The sequence below is a fragment of the Sapajus apella genome, unplaced genomic scaffold (genome assembly GCF_009761245.1).
Source record: "Sapajus apella isolate SASKATOON/1434 unplaced genomic scaffold, GSC_monkey_1.0 scaffold106, whole genome shotgun sequence".
In the NCBI taxonomy this organism is placed as follows: domain Eukaryota; kingdom Metazoa; phylum Chordata; class Mammalia; order Primates; family Cebidae; genus Sapajus; species Sapajus apella.
The window spans coordinates 36,849-55,146 of record NW_022437046.1 but is presented as its reverse complement, the minus strand read 5'-3'; the positions used below and the strand labels follow the sequence as shown (position 1 = coordinate 55,146).

General features: G+C 41.6%; 1 pseudogene; it reads left to right on the top strand.

Moving 5' to 3' along the window:
- Nucleotides 1-1,156: 1,156 nt before the first annotated feature.
- On the top strand, nt 1,157-17,298 carry LOC116536985 (annotated as a pseudogene).
- Nucleotides 17,299-18,298: the final 1,000 nt, after the last annotated feature.

Here is an 18,298-nt window from a genome sequence, read left to right as displayed (position 1 = left end):
GGAGCTTCAAATTAACTGTTTACTATGAAACAAGAGCCATGTTTAGGGAATTTTAACAGGTTCATGTTCTATGATGTAAAATCAAGACACAGTGTTAACTCTACAGTTTCTGGTGCTTAACCACATCCACACAGTTAAAGATAAGCTGAATTATTTCATGGTGCAATTGTCCCAACATCTTCCAATTATTGCTGAAACATTGGCATATTCTTTTGAAATAAACTTATGAAATGTTTTCTCTTAAAATATTTCTCCTGTGTAAAATAAATCATTGTTGTTAGCAAAGGTTGGAGGCTGTTCATAACTTGTATTTTAAAAGCACCTTCTATTTTTAAAAGTAACTTGAAATAACAGAAGCCTATTGTCTATTGTGCATAGCTGCATGCTAGAGAAGTCTTATCCTTCTGTACAGAGTTCCATCTTATTAACTGCAGTATGTATTCTAATCACATGTATGGTTTCTGTTCTTTTAATGGTGTCCTTTCACATTCAAATATTAGCAACTTGCGCTATATAAAATAGATTGAGAGGTTCTTAATTATGGAACTGAAAACGTATCACCAATATTAACATTTTCTTTGGAACTAGATAGGTTGTTCAATAAGTCAGAAGAGACCAATCTTAAGTTTAGTTTCATCCCACCTTTCTAATACATGAGAGGTGTTTCCAAAAGGAGATAATGGGACAGAATAGGTTTCAGGAGAGTCAAATGCTTCTAATATCTCAAGGTGATAAAATACAAAAATCAACTAGACAGGTATTTGTACTGACATCTGATAGAATTAGAGAAATTCTTGAAATATTTTGAAAAGAAATTCCCTACTATGAAATGCCTCCCCAAACCCAAGTCAAACAAGAGGAATGGTACTATAAACATGACTGTCCATTAAGAGCTAATTCATTTGCTTATCTTAGCATATTAGAGTTGGGAAAATAACTCATCTTTTCTGATAATTGCCTATGTTCTAGGTAACAGGAAAATAGGCATCAAGTTTAGTCTTTCAATTTTTTCCTATTACTTTGACTCATTGTATTGCATAACAAAAAGGATTACCCAAACAACATGCTTAGAACAAGGAGAACTTTCAGTGAAATACTTCGTTATGTTAAAATGCAGAGGTGCTGTAACATTGAAAGTGTCAGATTCTTGGGGAGTATGGAGAACCTGATGGTGCTTCTCCCTTGGAAATGCCCTAGGAGCCCACAACCGCTAACACAATTTTGGTGCAAAAGCAAACAGTCCAGCAGGCTCTCTAAAGTAACACTAATTGTAACTTATTAAAATAAAATACGATGCAAAGTATCTGCTTTGAGCTTTTGACTAATCCAAGTAAAGGAATATGAAGGGATTGTAAACAAAATGTCCATTGATAGAACATTGTGTAGAGATTTCTGCTGGTTGAAATGTAATAGGGTAATTCATTAACTTTATTTTGTGTGCCTTAAATTTCTATTTTAAAACATGTACATTTTTGTGAGCCTAAGGTTTCTCATACATGGAAGTATGTAAATAAGTGATAGTTTATTGCTTCAGCTGCTTCAGTAAGATGTTTACTAGTATTAGATTATCAAGAAGACACCCTTGCGAGATTATGTTTTAGATTTTAGGCCTTAGCTCCCACTAGAAATTATTTCTTCACCAGATTTAATGAATAAAGTTTTATGGTTTTTTATGCATCCTAAACTTATCGGATAGTCATTGATAAGTATAGGCTCAAACAATAAATAGAAGAGTGGATGCATAATCTGTCACCTCTGTCTTTGCATCACCACTTATGACACAGTAAACTTGAAAACTCCCCCTCAGGAATATTTAAAAAAATATTTCAGAATAATTCATGGTAATGTCGCAGTAATTCAAATTGATGTCTCTCTTAATAGGTTTCTTAACAATCTAAACTTGAAAGATCAATGTTAATTTTTGGGAATATTGGGATTTGTGATGCTTCTTGCAGGTTACCACAACAAGTATATGAAAATACCTAATATCGACTGAAATGTTTCCATTCCATTGTTGTAATGATCATGAATGGACTTCTTAAACTGATTACCCCACTGAGGGAACCAAATTGGATTCCTACTTTGTTGGACTCTCCTGCTTTTAACCATTTACCATCCCATTTTCTGCCCTGTGATTTTTAAAAAGCTTATTCAATGTTCTGCAGCATCATTATTATATACTGGCTACATTGCTTTTAGGATGCTCTTTCTTGCTAAGAGACAAAAATTTGTTTGAAATTAAAAAAAAAAAAAAGGAATGAGGGGCCAAGATGGCCAAATAGAAACACCTCCCAGTTTTGCCTTTGGGCACCACATAAACTGAGCATTGGTCAGCTTTCGTTTTTCAAAAGTCACTGTTTCCACCCTCTGGAAAGTATCATTCACTCTCTGGAGGATCCATCTTTACCATTCCAAGTTTCTGTCTTGTGACTTTGGCCTGCAAATTAGACACTTCAGCTCATCCAGTAGTCAATTCTGATCCCCTTTCCAGCGTCCCACCCATCCCACTGAATACACTAACACATGCTTCACATGCAGACACTGCTGCGAAGCTGGAGCCCAGGGGTGCTCCCAATCCCATAAGGCGTTCGAGCACACACAGCATCCAAACAGATGAGCCACACCCTTATCACATGTCCTGATATGGGGGTCAGGGAACTCTGCTTCCTCTGGGGACCTGTCTGCTATACAAAAAATAGCAAGTTAAAACAGAACTGTCAGATCTGTCTCTTTTCCATGATCCTGCCAACTCTTTCCTGTAAGTAAAAGGAATATTGGCTTTGCTTCCTGTTACAGAGGACTAGCTGTCACATGGGACTGAAGTAAGGCTCTGGGGCAACCAAAGGCATCTTTTGCTGGAAGACTCCAAGACTGAATTCCACTGGCCAAGACCCCTAGACTTTGTTATGGTTTCTCTTCTTTCAGGGTTTGAAATGGCTCCTATTTTTTTTTTTTTTAAATAATATTAATGGTTTTGCTACAGACTATAGCAATGACATTAAATGGTGGCATTTGGCTCAGCCAAAAGGTGCAGTTCAGAACATGGCCTTTCTTAGAGGTGCCATCCATGGCCCCATCCTAACAGCCGCAGGTGCATGTGGTGCCTGGTGACTTCCCTCTCAGCTCAGGTGCCTCTGTGTGTCTGGCAGCACACTCAAGCCACACCCAATGCCCATAAAGGGCAGAAGAAAACTGCAGCTGCCTCTGGGGCCCTGCATGGAGGTTCTTCCCCCAGATCTCCCCTTTTTGCCCCTTATGCTGTGTTTCTTTCCCATACCCATTTTCTTTTTCCCCCTCCTTCTCTAAGTGAATGGGTTCCTTTCCCCAGCATTCTGCTTGTGATAGAAAAAATGAAGGAGTGACCCCTGCTGGATAATAATTGCAAATTTGGCAGGGCCCATTTGAGACTAACAGATAAATGCAGCCTCTGAAATATTTTGTTCTAAACTCAATTCCAGGCTTCAGGCTGAGGCCCTAGAAAGAAAAAACAGATCTAAGGAATCCAAAGCCAGATGGACAGGCACAATGTAAACAGGCAGAACATATTCCTATCGACCAAACCCCTGCTTCATGGAAGGAGGACGTGCTCCATGGCATGGATAAGGCCCAGGGAAATCAAAGGTTGCCAACAGCAGAGAAAATAAAGGCACAGGTAAGGATGGATAATTCCTATTCTCTAGGTGATCTGTTTCACGGTTGCAGTTTGCAATGGCACCCACGGGTGGCATCTCTCTTGAGTCACTGGGACTTGGGGACAAAAAAACAAAAAAAATAGGAATGCTTTTCTTCCTCACACCCCACATTTTTGCTGAAAGAAAGGAAATGAGGAATGCCTCTATTTCTCTTTCTTTCAAAATGGGCAACCAGCTCTCTTTACCATCCCCAGCTTATTCTCCTCTGGAGAATATCCTGAACCATGGAGACTGCTTTAACACTCAATACCTGGAAAACAAAATGCCTCATAACCCTCTGCACAAAGCTTTGACCTCATTATAAAGGACTGGCTTGGCCTCAGGGGTCATTTATTTCAATACTATTGGGCAGTTGGACCTTTTTATATAGGCACGAGGACAGATGATCTAAGGCTCCATAGGTACAGCTTTTTTATACCTTGCAGGTAAGGTAGAGCTTTGCCAACAGTGTAGGGCTAATGTAGCCCTCCTGTTTGCCATCTAAGGAAAGGTCACAAGGGGCCATCCCAAAAAACTAATAAATGAATTCCAGAGGCACCCCCAACAGAGAAGCCAGCTCCCTCCAGCCCTGCCTCTCCAGGTCCATGCCAACCTCCCTAACCAGCTTCAGTCTCTCACCTGCCCCTTCCTAGAAATCCTCACATTAGGCAAGCCCCAGTCTCACTCTTGCCCCTCCAACTGATGGCTGGTCAATTTGGCTCCATTAAGGTCCAGGTCCTATTCTCTCTATAGAAATGAAAGAAAATTAAGGGGATCTTGGCAAGTTTACTAATAACTCTGACATTCTCTCTATATATTATACAGATACATATGAGGTAGGAATGGAGGGAGGAAGCAATGAGAGAGAGAGAGAGGCTTTTTAGAATATAACCAAAGTATTTAAGCTCTCCTGAAAAAAAAAAAGTTATTTGAAATCAAACCCTGATGGACACTGAGAAGCAAGCTGCTCTGCCAGTGGCAGAAAAATTTGGGGATGAGCTCTGTATCACATAACATCAGGGAGGAGTGCAAACTTTATCCAAATGGAAGAAAAGCGGTACTAGCAAATGACCCTGGATGGGATTCTAATGACTAGAGGAAACTGGAAGAAGAGACATTTTCAGGTGTGCCTAATGGAGGGCTTATGTAGAACTAGGATGAGGCCTCAATTATAGATAGACCAGAAGTTTAATAAAAATCGATTTCATTAAATTCCTGGCCTATCATGGTCTATTTTTTTGAAAAGGCTAGAAAGGCTCTTTGTAAAGCACAGCTATCTCCTGATTCAGTTGAGGAATTAGGAAGGATAAATTTATTACTCAGGCAGCCCCTGTTATCAGGATGACATTGCAGAAATGGGCCCTGGGACCAGACAGTACTTTAGAGAACCTCTGGAAAGTGGCTACCTCAGCCTTTCACAATAAAGATAGCTAGACAAAAAAGCAGAAGCAGCCTTTATGGCCACCATGCAAGCCCACAAACCCCAGAGTTCCAAAGGCATACCTATTAATTGCTACAGATGTGGCAAGAACAGTTACCTCTTCTAAAGTTTAACCACTCCTATATGAGGCTTAATTTCTTTCACCAGGGTGAACAGCTCAGGGCACAATGTTGTTAGCATATTTTACGTATTTTCATAATCTTTGGCACTAGATTCTTTCCTTGTATCATATACATGTTTAACCTAAGCATACTTAACCTTATAAAACTATCTCTCTTGCCTGGCAGCCAAACTCCAAATGATCAAGCAACTGAAATCTCAGACAATGGCTCTCTTTTGCCGGGGAGCTTTAAATAAATCTCTGGGAGGAATCTATTTTCCCTTAAACTCTACCACTAGTCAAGCAGAAAGTAGCTAAGATTGGTGATTATCCATATTCTAATTGCAGTTAGATATGCCTCTTCAGAGGGGAAAATGATACAGACAAGAGACAGGGAAATACTGGGTAGAAGAGGGCAGTTCCTCAGCAAAGGCACCATTCTGTTCAGCCTGGAAACCTGTGGCCACAATATAGGAACAGGTATTCCCATTTTCATGTCTCAAAGTTGCCTTTTGGCCTGCCATGCCCCCTATCCTATACCCACATAAGCCCCAGAACTCCGGCTTTGCAAACAGATGAGCAGATGAACATATAAGCAGACAAGATGAACAGAAGAGCAGAACAGAACAGTATGGCAAAGAGAAAAGGAACGTATGAACTCAGGAGTTTGGTGGAGGTAGTCAAAGAAGAGATTGGCTACTGGATGGCCAAACTCCAGGGGAAGATAGTCTTCCCACTCCATCCCCTTTCCAGCTCCCCAACCATCCAGCTGAGAGCCACATCCACCACTCAAAACTCCCATATTTATTTCAAGTTTGTGTGTAACCCAATTTTTTCTGGATGCCAGACAAGAGATCAGGATATGGAAAGCTGTCACACTGGCCTTCTGCTCTTGCAAAAAGACACAGGGTCCACTGAGCTGTTTAAGATTTAAGCCGTCTGCAGATAGCAAGGATAAAAAAATGCATTGTAGCACATACACTCGGGTTTTGGGAGTTGCAGGTTCCTTCCGTACATGCTGCTGTGGGGCTGGAGCACTGGGTCCTGTGCTGCCCATCTGCATGCTCCTCATCCTGTAAGTGTGCATGGTAGTTGAAAAGATGAGCCACACCCCTGTCCCATGTCTTGCGATGGGGGCTGGGGAGATTTGTTTCACTAGGGTGGCTCTTGTAAGCCTGAGAAGTAGTGATGGCCAGTTCTCAGCAAAGCAAAATACTTAGATTTCTCTGGAAGAAGATAGAGGAAGAGGGAAGGGAACATGTTATGATAGACATATGAGGGCAGAAGAGCCAGAAGATTATGTCCAATGGGAGAACCCAGAGGACAGTGTTCACCAAGGCCATCATAAATGATCTGATGACATGGACACCAACACTACTAAGTAGTGCAGTGATGGTTTTCCTCAGGCCAGAACACATGGCAGCAGAGGTAGTCACAGACAGTCGTTTTAATACCTATGGGGATAAGGGAGCTATAGTGAAGCCAGGTGTTAACATTTAACATGAAGGCTGCAGTTCTGTAAGAGCTGGCAAGGTCACAGGAGACACTAAGGGAGCTTGATCCGGAGAGAGTTGTGGAGATTGTTAAGTATTGTCCACCAAGACCAAGTTAGATATGTGGCCAGCAAGGCTCTCCTCACCACTTATGAACAAGACAAAAATGGAGTATCAGGAAGCTGAGATAATCACTAGTGAAGTCAATGTCAGGCCCAATTCCCAAACTTGTGTCCATTTCTAGATCTAGAACTCATTGAAGAGGTACTTGAACCCTTAAGTAGAAAAGCCCTGAAAAAGCCCTCATTATATGCCATGATTATCTCAGTTCCTCCTCAAAGGTATCTGTGATTATTCAGGCAACTGTACTTTGGGGAAAGAGTAACTAGACATTGAAGATTACTGTACAATTTGAGTTGACATTGATATCCATAAATCAGAAATACAGTCAAGGTTCTTCCATTTATTACATAGACTAATATATAGAATAGAGTCCCTACTTTAAACAGTCTCCACAGACCCACTCATTGGTTATTTTTCTAGTCACTTAAATTACTATTTTGGGATGTTTAATGATGATAAACTTTTCTTAAACAGCCCTCCCCACCGAAATAGAAAGCTTTTTGAATGCATGATAGAGAACTTTGCAGTTTTATTGCTTTCTATTCCAGTTATATGATGATCAGAAAGTTCATATTTATATGAGATAGAAAGAACTCCTACAGTTTGCCTCAGGCACACTAACTCTGTCATGTGCCATAGTATAGTCCTAAAAGACATGGACTGCCTGAACATCCCAGAGAACATCAGTGATCCAATGGTATCATTTGATTGTGCCAAATGAAAAAGGCACTTTGTAAAGGTCTTAGTAAGATACATGCTTCAGAGGGTCGAGACAAATCCAAAGAATTTTTAGAACCCATCATGTCGTTAAGTATTTAATTGGGTCGAGGATTACACTGAATGTTTCCAGAGTAAAGAAAAAGCCTTCATCTTGCATCTGCTATTCTAAAGAGGAGGGCACAATGAATAGTAGGCCTCTTTGGATTCTGGAGATAACACTTATCACCTAGGAATCCTTCCCTGGCCCATGTCTGAAAAGTCATAAAAGGCTTCCAACTTTAAGAGGGTCCACAGCAGGAATGAGTGCTATAGCAGGTCCAGGCTTTGGTGCAAGCATCACTGCCACTCAAGCCTTAGGAACTGACAGACAAGTGTTGGAGGTGCCAGTGGTAGGAAGAGATGCAGGATGAAGCTTATGGAATTATCGCTATAGAGATCCCTGGTATTTTGAAATTAGTCTTGTCTCTCAGCAAAACAATTGTAGATCTTTTGAGAAATCGCTCCTATTTTACCAGGCTGTGGTCATGGGGTACCAAGTGATCATGCATTCAAAACAGCCTATTATAAAATGGGTTCGCCCGACCTACAACACCATAGACTTCCACTGGACCTGTCCAGGTCCACAAGATGGAAGTGGTAAATCTGGAACCAAGCCTGACAGAACCAGAGAGCATAAATTGCATGAGCAGGTAGCCTAGACTCAGGGCACCCACAACATTTGCACCAGTCCTCCTTCCTCACATCCCATCAGTGGCCCTATGGAGTAGTGCCATATGACCAACTGAAGTTAGAGCTTGTTTACAGATGGGTTGGTAAGCTATGTTCTAAGATGCATGGCACTTGCATTACAGCCATATCCGGGGCAGTTTCAAGGGAACGGAGAAGCAGTCTTCAATTAGTGAGACTTGTTATACCTGGTTATCCACTTCCTGTGGAAGAAAAAGTGGCCCAAGATGAGATTTTTTCTAAATCCCTGGGCAGTGGCCAATGGCCTTCTGTCAGGTCAGGGGCTTAGAAAGAGACCAGATTAGAATCAAGAAAGACTGGGAGAGAGGCATAAATATGAGTATACGGGAAGAGTCAGGTCCAAATTGTGAAGATGCTTGTATTTTTGAAAGACATCTACCCCATGAGGCACTGAACAATCAAGTAGAGAAAGGGATTCTGCTAACAATGAAGTTAGCTAGCCTTCATTGTTCAGCTCAGAACTGGAATGATGGGTTACAGAATGGCATCAGTGGCAGAAGATCCTACGTATGGTTCCTGAAGCCCAGATGTATTGCTCAAGGAGGCCACTTAGTGGCAGTTCAGATCCACATTGAACCTCTTTATTCTGGGATGGCCAGTGATTTCTACTTCCAGTTATTTTGGGCATGTGTTTGCTTTTCTCATCCACAGAGCCTTGGCCATTAGTGATTTGATGGCTTCCAAAATTCCTTATCTGCAGGCAAGAGACCTGACATAGCACAGGATCAAAGGAGTGGACGTGTTTCACAGGAAGACATATGCAGGATGGAATAGGGCCGATGACCATGGGATTCACTAGTATATCATTATCTCAACTACCACAAGCAGCTGTCCTCAGGATATTGAGGATACTTTCTCAGAACAGAACTGAAACAGCATCTCAGAAAACTCTTCACAGAAGCAGAATGTCAGCCTTTAAAATACATTATGTGTATTTAGAGATCCATGTGCTGCTGTGTCTCCAATAGGAGAAGTACCATAAACCAGAACCCAAGGGGTAAAAACAGGAATATCCTATATATAGTCATCCTTAATAGTCCACTGGGAGACCGACTTCCCATCTCTGGAAGTGTTGGCTCTGCAGGGTTTGAGATTCTGGTTTCCAAAGCAGGTTCACTCTGGGCAAGGGACTGAAGGTCCCATTGAGCTACAACTTACAGCTGCTATCAGGATACCTTGGACTACTATGCCCAAGGATCAACAGGTGAGGAGGAGTTGCCATACTGGCAAAAGTAATTGACCTTGATTAGCAGGAAGAGAGGGTTGCCTTTATACAATGTATATGAAGAAAGATATGTAAAATATGTGAAGCCAGGTGATCCACTTGGACATTTTCTCGTGCTTCCTTGACCAATTGTGACTATGGGCATATATGTAGATCATTCCTCAGATAAGGGTACAATTAAATAGTCCTCTCAGGAATAAAGGATTGGGGTCACCCCACTAGGGAAGACACCAAGATTTACAATGTCGATAGTTGAGGGTGAGAAGAATTGAGTAGCAAAGAAATGAGGGGAAGAGTTGTAGCCTATAACTTGAGAGAAAAGGGCTGTTTATTCTACTAACCTTCCTCTATGTTTCTCCTTCAGCAAGGGAGGCCCGCTGTAGCTATGAAGGAGATGTTCCCTACATCTGTTAGAAGGAGATCCATGCAGTACAAGAATTGACTGTGGTGGCCATGAAAACATGCCTTTCAGATTTGAATGCTGACAGCCTCAGTCACCGTGCTCTAGAAATACACGGCATTGTCTAGGCTTCACTTCCCTTTGGTTGTTTGACCAATGAATGAGCACAGAGTTTGATGAATGAATTAGGCCTATTAAGACAGGCCTAATCTTGTGAGATACTGGACTCCTCATAGATGCCCTTATTCAAGGTCTCCATTAACCTTTCCCAAAACATTCTTAGAGATGCACAGACATCTAAGGTTCTGTTTTTTTTTTTTTTCCCCTGAACATCTTTCTTGAATTAATTTTTCAGCTTCCCAAAGGTGAGTCTTACATTGTGACCTTATGGCTCCTAGCCTGTCTTGAGATCCCTCTCTCTCCATCTTCCTTTATGGCCATTTTCCCTTCAGCCCCCTGCAGTAAGCCTCTGAGATATCTAATTCTATCTTTATCTGTACTTCAGAAGACCTATTCTAACCCAATTATGTAAAGTCCCACAGGAAAGTCTTCAATTTTATACCCACGGCAGTTGGTCCTTGGGAAGAACTAATACCTGTTATGAGTAGAGTCCTTTGAGATCTCTTTTCAAAGACTTCTGTCAAAGCCACTTAAGAAGGAATACAGGTACTTCCTGAGGTCTGTCCTGGGGAGATACTGCTGCTCCAGGGGTTGACCTGGCAGGGAGTTGCTGTGCGGTCTGCTCCTGCACTGCTTTGTGCAGGCAGCTGCTGGCCCCTCTGTTCCTGGGCTTGCCATCCCAGGACACCCTCCTGGCCCATCCAAGAAATGCAGCCCTACCTGCATATCTCCACTGTAGACCTGTGGGAAGTGGCTCCCCACACCGGGGGGTCAGGACTTGACTGTCCTGGGAGCCTGTAGTCTTCCTCCTGACCTGCCCACGCCCCTCCCACCTGTGGGGGCCCGTCACTAAAGTCGTGGGGTGAGAGGGCATTGGAAAGGTTTCCTGAGGACTGGTACAGGCTTGGAGCTGGAAGCCATGTGCTGCCCTAGGAGTGTGACAGAGCTCAACAGCAGTGCATGCAGATACTCCTCAGAACTGAGGCTTTCCAAAGGACCAGTGACAGTTTCCTGTGCCCTATGATTTTTTTCTACTCTGTAGCTAGCTATCTCTTGATCCCACCATGCAAGGCCTTCCAGATCAATCAGGAAAAAGGGTGTAAACAAGAAAAACAGTCAACTACAAGACAACCAAGGAAGCCAACAAACATGTGGCATCAGTCAAGACTGTGAGCCATGAAAAATTAAAGCAATTAATTCAAGAAAGATGTTAAACAGATCCTAAACCACCTATGCTGGTCAGAAGCCTTCTGACAAGAGCTGGGGCAGCAAATAAGAGTTTGGATAGGACTGAGGTTCTTTGTCAGAACCCGGAGTGTCCTTAACCTGCAATGGGCTTACAATGGCACTATGAAGCACCTCTTAGCAGGTGACTCTCCCAACCCCCACTGGTCATAGCCAAACCCAAAAAGTTTCCACTTTCTAAGTGTTTAGAAAAGCAACATGATTATGATGATAAGATACTCCCTGATTTGGGAGTAAAGCACTCAGAAAATGATTTGGTTCCAATGAAAGACACCCAAGCCCTTTCTGATATAGACTAACTGGTGGGCAAAATTCCTCTTTAATAAAAAGTTAAGAGCCAAGAGACAACGCAGTCTTGGTTACAAAGAGGTGAGGATTCCAAAAATCAGTATCCCTACCCAAAGGGGCCCTGCAGCTGAGACCCTTCCTGCTCCACTGGAAGGGACATTCTGTGGTGAAGAACTATTCTCTGAAGAGACATGGAATGATACCAGTAGTTCCTCAAAATTGTCTGCTCAGGACACACTGTGTGCTCCTTTGCCCTAAAGAGCAACGCCCAAAGTTACCTCAAGGAAACCCCTACATTTGGTTAGAAGAGTTAACTTAAGAGATTCTACCCCTGAACTTACCCGACTCTTACCTGGATCTCATTAAAAGTGAACATGATCGCTACCTCACCTCCAAAGGTTCAATTCAGGTTATCCTTATTAACTCCTTGGCTCTTGGTGGGAGTACATCTCCTACCTCTGTAATAAAATTCCACTTGGCAGGCTCAAAACAAGTGACCCTTGGTGCTAAACCAGATCAAGATACCTTCAAAGCTATTGTAAATCAACAGGATATTTCTGATACCATCTCTCTTCTAAGACAGGCCTTTGGTGCTATCCCACTTCAATGGGAACTTCCTGGGGTTGACCTAGGTCATGGTGAGGCCCTGGGTTAGACCCCAGATCCACCTGAGATTCCTGGTGCTATTTCAGTCCAAGGAGGGTCTTCGGTACTCTTTTAGACCAACAAGAAACTATTGGTATGAGTGGGGGTGTTGTCCCAGACTTGCCTGTCTTTCTGTTCCTTTAAATCCAATTGCTACCTTTAATGCTCCTTCCAAATGGCCTGAGCCCCAAAGCACTGTCTCATATGGATTTGCAATCCAGGGTGCTATACAGATTTTTGCCTTTAGGCTCATGACACACTCAGTTACAAGCAATGTAGAAAACGAGAAGTAGGTTCATATAAGCTTCCTGACAGCTAGCACTCAGTGGTTCCCATTAGCCCCTGAGAGGACTCTTGCATGCTTCACTGGCTGTTGCCCAACTTTCTGTTGATGCGGAAGCTTTGAAGTTCTCTTGATGATCTGGTTTAGCACCAAGCGTTCCTTGTTTTCAGCCTGCCAAGAGGAATCTGGATATTATAAAGGAAAACAAGAGGTCCCAGAGGGAAAAGAAGCCCAAAGCTTTAAAGGTAGATTTTGACAACAAACCAGTAAATGGCCCCAAGTCAGAATCCATGGACTACAGTAGATGTGCTTATGGGGAAGAAAAATTGGAATTGAACCCATATCCTGTTAAAAATGTAACTAAGAATGAAGAAAGCATGACAGGGATCGAGGTGGAGAAGTGAACAAAAGAAATCACACTTAACTGATCATGTCAAAGGAAATTTCAATGTTAATGTCCCAGAAGCTGAAAAAATTGAAAAACTCAAGTGAGATAAACCAAACCTGCAAAATTGTTTGTACAAACTGTAAGAAATGGCATTAAACATGTACACTATTTACACCCACCGAAACAAATGTGTCATTTAAAAAATTCAGTATTGAAGAATTCAGCAAGACATTGGAAAACAATTCTTACAAATTCCTAAAAGACACTGCAAACCATAACAATGCCATAAGTTCCTTTGCTGCTGATATGAGTTGTGATCATCTCAAGGGGATAAGTAGTGTTTTAGTGTTCCACTAGCCTGGCTTTAACTGAAATTCCATCCTTCATTGTTCACACTCCAAAGTAAGTTGTCATGCTAGTATACACAATGAAGGTGATCAACCAATAACTCCAGGGAATATACTAAGTAAAAAACCAAAAGATGAATCTCCAGTTTAACCAAGTCTCCCATCATTAATAAAAGATAAGAGATGAACATTGGAGCAAGTGGGAGTCATTGAGGCCCTGACTCAACTCTCAGAGAATTCCTCCCCATCAAAGTCAGAGAAGGATGAAAAGTCAGCAGAGAACAGCAAGTTTGCTTAATAGCTGCAAAGCTACCCTCTACACTGGGAAAAAAAAAAAAAAAAAAAAAAAGACCTCCAGGACCCAAACTTCCAAGGAGAGTAACCAAACGTTCATCACTGCCCATCTTTGGAAAAACAAAGTTCATGCAACACAGTGGTTTTCAATGGACAAACTATGCTTTCCAACTCACATAACAGCTCAGCTGCTAACCAAGCATCCACAAAGTCATATGAATATTCAAAAATCACAAATGTTCCCTTTTTATACCAAAATCAAACTCATGCAGAACTGACACCAATACAAGTATTTCTCCAGGGATAATTACTCTTGATGGTTGTTTCAAGAATTTGCATCAGTTGCCACCAAGAAATAATGGAGTATGGTATTGTAACTCATAACTAGACAGCAGCAAAAATTTGGACTCAGCTATCTATGTCAGGATGCAGCCCATACTCAAATTGAAGACGACCTTGGAACACGGTTGGGACAACTTGCTTCAATAATTAAGTTCAATTATATAAATCCACAGGACAAGAAAGTTGGAAGTAGACCCACAAGCCTTGTCACATGTAATGTGTCCTTCCCATTTTCTATATTGCTTATAGCCATTATTGGAGGTATTGAATTTTTCTGAGTTTGATGACTGAGGAATGTCTCATGAGCCCAAAGGTAAAATAGGCACATTACATGCACAAGGGCACATTTATCCAAAAATAATTGTGTTATTGCTGTACAACAGAAGCCACCTTCAAATTACAAAACAATCACGCTTCATCATTAACAAAGCAAAGGAACACATTCCAGAAAAAGAAAATCCACCCCATCAAGAGATTGGCGGAAAAAGCTGCCCAGTTGTAAGTTATCAAGAAAAAGATCAAAAGTGGGAAACGTTGTCCTTTATGTACAGTACAATTTGACATTTTGATAGCATTGAAATTTCAATATTTTGTCCACATGATTTTCCTCCTGTATTGGGGAAAATTTCTTCCTCAACCAAATTATGGAAACCAGTGGCTCAGATGAGGTCCATTATACAACCCAAAACAGTATTTCCTACACTCACGCAGATAAAATTAGATATCCTGAATCAATAGAGGAAAAGATGAAGGTTAAACCATTGGATTCACTCAGCTTATTTCATCTTAAAATGGAATCCAATGGGAAAGCATTCACTGATAAAGCTTATAGTTCTCAGGTACGATTAAAAGTGAATGCCAATCAGAAAGCACATCCTTCGACCCAGCCCTCCCCTCCAGCTAATCAATGTGCTAACATGACAGCTGGCAATGACCAAATACGGTTTCAGCAGGTTAAGGAGCAACTCATGCATCAGAGACTGCCAACATTGCCCTGTATCTCCTATGAAACACCCTTAGTTGAGTCAGCACTAACTCTGGAATGTAAATGTAGTATGTTCAGGTGGAATTACATTGGTTTCTACCAAAAGTGAAGAGGAAGTCTGTTTATCCAGTGTGGGAACATCAGCATTTTTCACAGCAGACAGTGCACAGAAAAATGTCCACGATTATGCCATAAACTTCTTTACTAACCCTACAAAAAACTTAGTGTCTGTAAAGATTCTGAACTGCCCACCTGCAACTGTCTTGATCGAGTTATACGAAAAGACAGGCCCATATTATACAGACATTGGGGCAGGACGAATGTTGCTGCTGTCAGGCAAATCATGGACAATAGGTATGGTCAAAAAGGAAATACAGTAAGGATAGAAATAGTGTACACCAGTAAAGAAGGGAAAAGCTCTCATGGGTGTCCATCACTGCTTTTTCTTAAAACCCACTTAGCATTTGAAGAAAAAGTTCTTTGGTCCAGCAGCATACAGGTAATGACTGTCCAACTACTGTTATGATGGTGCTCATCATGGTATGGGATGGCATCCCGACCGACTATACAGAGCTCAGAATCTAAGTCATACAATGGTCATCCTACTGACCGAAGATGCACCCTCAGTGAAAATTGTCTCCGGATTCCTTGACATGTACAGGTAACTTGTGGAGCTTCTTTCTCTTTGGGCTGTTTATTGAGTATGTACTTTAACAACTAAGTTTGGTAGAGGCCCAAGCCCCAGAATATTTAGAATTGATCCAAGCTCTCCCTTACACGAAAGAAAAAACTTTGAAGGTAACAGTTTGGATACACTATTAGCTCTAATTCATAAGCAGTATGCTCCAGTAGCTTACTAAAATCAGGTGGAATATAAAAATATTGCCTGAGAATGTCAGCTTGGCAGCAAGGAAGGTCGTCCCTCCCCTGGGGTCACTGCTTACCTGGACTTCTGTGCCCACCTCCACAGGGACATTCACAACGTGAATAATGGAAGCACCTTGGTTTGTACTTTAACTCGAGGAGATAACTGCTCTTTGGGTGTTATTCCTCAAGATGAGCAGCTCCATGTGCTGCGTCTTTATAAACTGGTTCAACACAGATGAGTTTGGCTCCAAGGAAGGAACGGAAACCAAGATTAAATCTGGGGCCATTGAGGTCCTGACACCCTCCAGAAAAAGGAACGTGTTTCACTCAGCCTATTCCCCATTCTGGGAAGAATAGGGCTGCAAAGATGATGGAGATTGTTGCACATAAGGGCAGTGGAGAAGGAACCTATTCCCCGAATCAAGCGGGAGAACAACAACAAACAGTAAGGCTTTATCACCGCCACCTTAGGGAGTCAAGCTGAGATCATGCAATCTGGAGTACACAGTGAAACCAATCCCCACTTTATCTTAAAAGGTTCAGACAACATGAAAACCTATTCACTGATGCCATCTGCTTCTCACCCAGCGATAGAGGCATCTCAAGGCTTCTCCTGGTCCTCAAAGACTGCTTCAGCCACACCAACTCCATTGAAGAATGATTAAGCAGTCTCTTGTGGGTTTTCGGAAAGCAGCAGCACTCCCCACTGCATGATGCCTTTGGGAAGACTCAGTGGTGCCAATGCAGCTGCCGAAGACCCTGGCATTTCACAGCTTGGTGAAGTTGCTCTTCTTCTATGTCTGCTCCTGTGACACAGCCCTTCATTATTCTGAGCCTTCTCCTGGTGTGACTGAGCTGCTAAAGTCTCATCAGACAAACCAGCAGCCCTCATTCCTCCCCTCCCCTCAAGATCTTGCCTCTTCTCCGATGGAACAAGATGAGTAACATTCTGAAACAGATGAACCTCTATCAGAGGAGCCCCTATCTGATGACCCCTTGTCACCTGCTGAGGAGAAATTGCTTCACATTGATAAGTATTGGTCAGACAATGAGCACACATCTTTTTGGATGCAAATATTGGTGGAGTGGCCGTCGCACCTGCTCATGGCTTGGTTTTGAGTGTGACCGGCGAGAGCTGCACTCTACCACTCTTGTTGAGCATCCCAACCGTCTCTCCCTTGTCTTGTTATCAGCACGAAAACCTGAATAAATCCCAACACGGTTTTTAACTAAACAAGATTAAGTTTGAGGCTAAAGAAGCTAATAGTAAGAAAATAAAGGCCTCAGAGCAGAAAGACCAGGCAGCTAATGAAGGTCCAGAACTGTCTTCTATGAGAAAGAATTTGGTTCAATTCATTCACTTCAAAGAATTAACATTAACTCATGACAATGTTGTCACCATTTCCCCTTATGCTCTCACACACGTCGCAGGGCCCCATAACCATGGGGTCTGGATGCTTTTCTCCTCCCTTAATCCCTTTGCTAGTGCAGTGTATTTTCTCAAGGTGCTGTTAAAAGAAAGTCATGTTGTCATTTACTATGTCTTCATTTCACCCATTTCAAGTCTGAGGTAAAAAGAATAGTAACAAATGGGGTGGGTGTTCTTAACTATTTTGACACTTGGTAGAAGGTGCACATTTTAAGCAAAAATAAAAGTTTTACAGTTTTAAATACATAAAAGAAATGTTTCATTTAGGCATTAACCTTGGTAGACTATGTTACCAAGACTACGTTGGGGTTTATTCAGATTTTTGTGCTGGTAACAAGACAAGGGAGAGATGGTTGGGATGCTCAACAAGAGTGGTGGTGTGTAGCTCTGTTTACTATGAAACAAGAGTCATTTTTAGGGGATTTTAACAGGCTCATGTTCTATGATGTAAAATCAAGACAGTATTAACTACACAGCTTCTGGTGCTTAACCACATCCACACAGTTAAAAATAAGCTGAATTATTTCATGGTGCCATTGTTCCAACATCTTCCAATCATTGCTAGAAAATTGGCATAGTCTTTTGAAATAAACTTATGGAATGTTTTCTCTTAAAATATTTCTCCTGTGTAAAATAAATCATTGTTGTTAGCAATGGTTGGAGGCTGTTCATAAATTGTAAATATATTTTATAAGCACTTTCTATTTTTACAAGTAGCTTGAAATAATGTAAGAATTCTATTGTCTACTGTTTGTGCTTATTTGCATACAAGAGAAATCATTTATCCTTGCTCTGCAGAGTTCCTCTTAAGTGCAGTATGTATTCTAATCATGTGTATGGTTTGTATTTTTACTGTGTCCTTTCACATTCAACTATTAGCAACTTGCAGTATATAGTTAATGAGAAGTTGTTAATTATGGAATTAGGAAGCCTATCACCAACATGAACATTTTCTTTGGAACTAGGTAAGAGTGGTCTTTTAGGTAAGAGTGGTCTTTTCTGACTTATTGAACACTCTCACTTTAGTGTCATCCCACATTTCTCGGTATAATCCATGAGGTGTGTTTCCAAAAGGAGATGATGGGACAGGTTAGGTTTCACCAGAGTCAAATGCTTCTAATGCCTCAAGGTGAATAAAACACAAA